Consider the following 6,139-nt stretch of genomic DNA (forward strand, 5'->3'; position numbering starts at 1 on the left):
TTTGTCTCGTTGCTCGTTGTCACGGTAGGATTACATTGCCACAACACAACGTAACTAGATGACGGCCGCTCTCACGTAACAAGTGGCCTCCTGGATGAAAGTTCTGTCTGTTTGACTCGTCCTTCACCCAACTTTTGCCAGTTTTATTATACCACATAACCTTCTTTGACTCAATGCAATATTCAACGTCTCTGTGTTCTTGTCCCTCTCGAGTAGTACTGCGTGTCCTGTGCAGAATTAGTGGTGTTTTTGTGCAACAAAAGGGGGGAAATGAACCGTGTGATTCAGATATGACATGAAACATAACCACGGCCGCTCCGTGTGTCTCCACAGAGCTCAGCGGGTCACGGTGACCCCCGCTCAGCTCGCCGTAACAGGAGCCCAGTGATGAAGAGGGATGAAGAGGGATGAAGAGGGATTCAGGTGGAGGATGTGTGAAAGTCAACAGAGAGGGCGAGGACGTGCACGTAGACAACGTGCTCGATTCCTCCGTCAGCATCAATATCTCACATTGATAACCTTCATTAGGCTGCTTGTTTTCTTCACAGTTCACCCGTCTGTCCGTCATCTCCAGCGCCTGCAGCCTGACAGACGGGTCGGCCCTGTCACACCTGAACCTGACCGCGCACGGATTAGACACCTGCGAACACAAACACCTCCGAACCAACACAAAGCTACGGGGCGCTAATGGTGCGCTCAGAGAAGGATTAAGGTGCTGCCATTTTTAGGTGAGATAAGGTGGACAGGCGCTTTTCCCCAGTCAGCAGCCCTGTTGGGAAACATTCATATCTGCTCGCTCTCTCAGGATCTTTATGGTTTGCAGGCTTTTTATGATACAAAAGCTTGAGGCGCCGACAGATCTCCTATCCTCAGACGAGCCGCGTCGCGTCTCGAGTCGTTTTATTTAAGGTGCTTGAGGGAGGTTGTTGTCTTCACTCAATTACGGATGCTATTGTGTGTATGTTGCTTAGTTTACGTACTCATTTGAGGCCCAAGAATGTTTTCACGAAACCTAACTAAGTGGTTTTGCGTCGCCTAAATGTATCCGTGACTGCTTCACGTTAACAACGTGGCGTACAGTGAGCCGATGGGCCTTAAACGCGTAGCCGTGTCGTAATTATATCGCAGCATTTACCTGCCACCTTGTAGCTGGGAGTCACGCTCACTCTTCACATCTGGACCCGCAGGTTTTCGGCACATTTTCACAACTTTTGTTCTATTTTCAGCTCGACGTCGGAGATCACGTGACGGATGTTTGTTCACGGTGAACTTCTCAGAGCCAGAATCATGAGAACTATTTATCGGCCAAGTACGTTGCACTTACAAGGATTTTGACTCAGTGCGTAACAATAAACGTAAAATAAAATAATAAAATAATAAAATTAATAAAAAATACAAATAAATAAAATAAATATATATATATATAATAAAAACAATAAACATAGTGCAACATTAGATACATATAGTAAACAACAAACAAATAAATACTTTATACATATATATTCATGCATTTATATATGAATATTTGCACTACTGTTTGGTTTGTTTTGTTAGTACATTTCATTTAATATTATTATTCTTTTTTGTATATATTGTACATTTCGCTTTTTATTATTTTATAAAAATGTTTTTATATATTGTGCATTTTATATTCAACTGCTCACCTGTATGTATATATGCTGCATATGTAGCAAAAGAAAAAATCCGCCTGTGGGATTGGTAAAGTAACTATCTATCTATCTATCTATCTATCTATCTATCTATCTATCTATCTATCTATCTATCTATCTCTCTCTCTCTCTCTCTATATATATATATATATATATATATATATATATATATATATATATATATATATATATATATATATATATAATATGGAGTTATTCTAGAACTACTACATCCTCCAAACCCTCCTGAGAGAGATCCTCCAACGGGTTCAATATGAGAACAAACGCCCTCACAGACTTTGTTGCATACATAATTAAGACATTTCTTTCCGCCCGCTGACTCAGAGACGGAGCTCCTGGATCCTCAAGGTCACTTCTCTGTGTGGCGTCTGTGTTTCCGGAGGCGCTCTGGAGGAGGAGGAGGAGAGAAACAGATGCTGAGTGTTTCCACCAGACGGTGCGTTAGCGGAAGTGCAAAGTTCAAATCTCGTCAGAGGCACGAAACTTAACATTGTTCTGTTGACTCACCTCGTTTGAAAGAGATGCTGGAGGACGCAGCGGAGGTGGACAACCTTCATTAGCGACGTTTCCTAAGGTGACGTTTCCTAAAGGATCTCCGGAACCACAACGTTGATTAACTCCATTTAAATTGCTGAAATACAGTAAGGCCTTGTGGGAAGAGAAACAATTAAACTCACCGTTAAGTTTATGTAATTACATAAACCCCGTACCCTCGCTGTCATTTCAGGGTGGCGGCTGTAACGTTTCGCTCGATCGTTAATAAAGACTTTACAAAGTCGCATTTCAATAAAGAACACCTCTCCGTAACTCTACGAGCTTGTAGGAGTCGAACAAAGTACGGTAGATCCTTGTGTGTAGTATATTAGTACCTGTAACATCCAACGATCGGGGGAGGTTTATGCAAAGAAAAATACCCAGCATGCCCCAAACCGAGCATGTTTAGGCATAAAGGTTATAACTTTTCCATTTTTTAACCGAACGACACAGTTTTTTTGACTAAAACTCCTTGGTTACTCTCCAAGGCTTTGTTTTATTGGGATTTTTGCAGATTCGGAGGGCTCAAAAGGTCATATTGTCAAATATTGTCTTTTTCAGAATCAGTGCAAAAAAACCCAGGGTATATTCAAGATTCAAGATTCAAGATATATATATTTTATGTCAATAAAAATATCTTGAATCTTGAATTTACCGGGGGGTTTTGCACTGATTCTGAAAAAGACAATATTCCTAATAATTTGTTTCACATGGCTAATGAGAATAAATTAATATTCCGCTAATACACCCGTTTACATACAGCCGTTCAAACCCAGATTAGTGTATGCCGACCCCCACGCCTCGTCCTCATCACCAGTGAGTCTCACGTCGACGTCGTTCTCGGCTGTGTTTGGCGGGTCGATGTCCGAACGCGTCGTTTATTACAGAAAAATATGTAGAAGTGGAACATCAGGAGCCACAAAATCAGTTTTTTATCAGCTATAGTGGACTATGCAGCATGCATGTACACATCGTCACCGTTTTAATAAACGACGTCCTGCACATTAGCGTGTTGAAGCTCCGCTGGTTGTGCGGAGCTTTTTTTGGTTTTGTGGCGCTGGCTGCAGGTTGTGGGTTCACGCCCTGACACTGGGATGCTGCTTCACAGCACTTTGCTGCAGCGCTCGTGTGTCTGTGAGGAGCTGTGGCGGATGCTTCTGGGCCATTAGGTTGCCACAGAGAGGGAAGAAGGGAACTCAGACGTGGCCCAGCGGCCCGGGGGCAATAATGGAGGATTCGTGTCGGTGTCCCTGAAGGGAACGCGCTGTACTCGCCGTGATAATTGGCACCGAGTACAAAGATAAAAGAAGACGTGCGTCAGACCGCCGTGTGCCACTGGATGGGGATTGTGGACAGACTCAGAATGTTACTTTCTTTCATGTCTCAGGACGACAGCAAGTTAAAAACTACAGTTAGACCACAAAACCACGGAGTTAGGTTCAGGAAAACATTAGTGTTGGGCTTAAGTACTACGTACAGTTAGGTTTAGTTAACTAATACCAACAGTTAGGTTTAGTTAACTAATACCAACAGTTAGGTTTAGTTAACTAATACCAACAGGTAGGTTTAGTTAATTAAAACCAACAGTTAGGTTTAGTTAACTAATACCAACAGTTAGGTTTAGTTAATTAAAATCAACAGTTAGGTTTAGTTCATTAAAACCAACACTTAGGTTTAGTTCATTAAAACCAACAGTTAGGTTTAGTTCATTAAAATCAACAGTTAGGTTTAGTTCATTAAAACCAACAGTTAGGTTTAGTTCATTAAAACCAACAGTTAGGTTTAGTTCATTAAAATCAACAGTTAGGTTTAGTTAATTAAAATCAACAGTTAGGTTTAGTTCATTAAAACCAACAGTTAGGTTTAGTTCATTAAAATCAACACTTAGGTTTAGTTCATTAAAATCAACAGTTAGGTTTAGTTCATTAAAATCAACAGTTAGGTTTAGTTCATTAAAACCAACAGTTAGGATTAGTTCATTAAAATCAACACTTAGGTTTAGTTCATTAAAATCAACAGTTAGGTTTAGTTCATTAAAACCAACAGTTAGGTTTAGTTCATTAAAACCAACAGTTAGGTTTAGTTCATTAAAACTAACAGTTAGGTTTAGTTAATTAAAATCAACACTTAGGTTTAGTTCATTAAAACCAACAGTTAGGTTTAGTTCATTAAAACTAACACTTAGGTTTAGTTCATTAAAATCAACAGTTAGGTTTAGTTCATTAAAACCAACAGTTAGGTTTAGTTCATTAAAACCAACAGTTAGGTTTAGTTCATTAAAACTAACACTTAGGTTTAGTTCATTAAAATCAACAGTTAGGTTTAGTTCATTAAAATCAACAGTTAGGTTTAGTTCATTAAAACCAACAGTTAGGTTTAGTTCATTAAAACCAACAGTTAGGTTTAGTTCATTAAAACTAACAGTTAGGTTTAGTTAATTAAAATCAACACTTAGGTTTAGTTCATTAAAACCAACAGTTAGGTTTAGTTCATTAAAACTAACACTTAGGTTTAGTTCATTAAAACCAACAGTTAGGTTTAGTTCATTAAAATCAACAGTTAGGTTTAGTTCATTAAAACCAACAGTTGGTTTAGTTAATTCAAACTTGTATTTGGATGCTGATCTGAAAGATGGCTCCTGCATGTGAACTCATCAATGCAGCTCCTTTCCTCCTCTGAGGCAGAATCCACTGGTTTGACTCACAAAAGCAATTCAAGGTTATGTTTTCACTTTCAGAATATTATGAAAGCAACTGCTGCGTCAGAGGAGCTCAACACCTGGTAGAAGCATTCAGAAACATACTGAATTAGTACACAGAGAAGGAATGTGTTTGAAGGTACACTTCATTTCTTCACCAGCGTAAACTCATGGTGTTTGCATTCTTTCTGTCGGGACGCAGCTGCACAACCAAACCTCTCCGGGTCCGTTACCATCAGAAGTCTCCAGCTTTCATCCTGCACTGCTGTGCAGCGTCAGATAAGAGCTTCTGTGCGTCGGCTCAGCAGACCTGCAGCTTCTCACGAGCACCTGGCGGAGGGAGTTAATGCGCTTCACGGGACTGGAAAGTGGGTCAAGCTCCGGCGCTTTCTGCAGCCGTCCCGGCTCCCCCGTAGACGACCAGTTATACAAACAGATCTTTTGTTATTGGGACGGGAACATGAAGCCGGCGTAGAGAAGAGGAAACTATGCCTCAATATATTCTCTCTTTAGACACTTTTTATTCCCCTTTTATTGTGCAAACAAAGAAGCGGTCAACACACCAATGGCACGGTCCTGGTGTGAATTATGTAAAACTTCCATAAAAACTAGGTCAGTGCTTTTATAGTGCACTTAAATCAGAGAAAAGCCCTGACTCCTCACTGAGAAGTTGCATAAACATCCCATGTGACCCCATTACCTTTGTATCCGAGCGTCACTTTGACTGATGAGTAACCCATAATAACTCATAACGCACACAAACAGGGCGGCCTGTATTAACGGTGCGCTCCTCGCCTTGTGCAGTAAGAACAATGCGGCTACTGTGCCGCCGTCGCTGTATCGCTGGTCGCGGAGCAGAACAGGTGCATTCTGGGATAAGTTGAGGACGGACCAAGGAGGAGGCCCGCGAAGGGTTATGGTGCATTTTTAGGATTGTGTTTTTGTGACATGTGTCATTTTTTGTATCCGTACTGACACAAACTTGAACTTATTGCAATCACAATAAACTTCACTGAGACATATTTGGACGTAAAGACGAGTTTTCAGTGTCTCAAATGTCCCAAAGGTTACACATCCAGAGGATGTTCCACTCTGAGAAGTGCAGTAGTCTCGGGTATTTATCGGCTCCTGTTCCCATCGATGGTTGACGCGGTAATTTTCCTGCGAGACGCTACGTTGAAATGTTGAAGTGAATATATGATAAATGGAATGAACA

Source organism: Taurulus bubalis (assembly GCF_910589615.1).
Source record: "Taurulus bubalis genome assembly, chromosome: 7".
In the NCBI taxonomy this organism is placed as follows: domain Eukaryota; kingdom Metazoa; phylum Chordata; class Actinopteri; order Perciformes; family Cottidae; genus Taurulus; species Taurulus bubalis.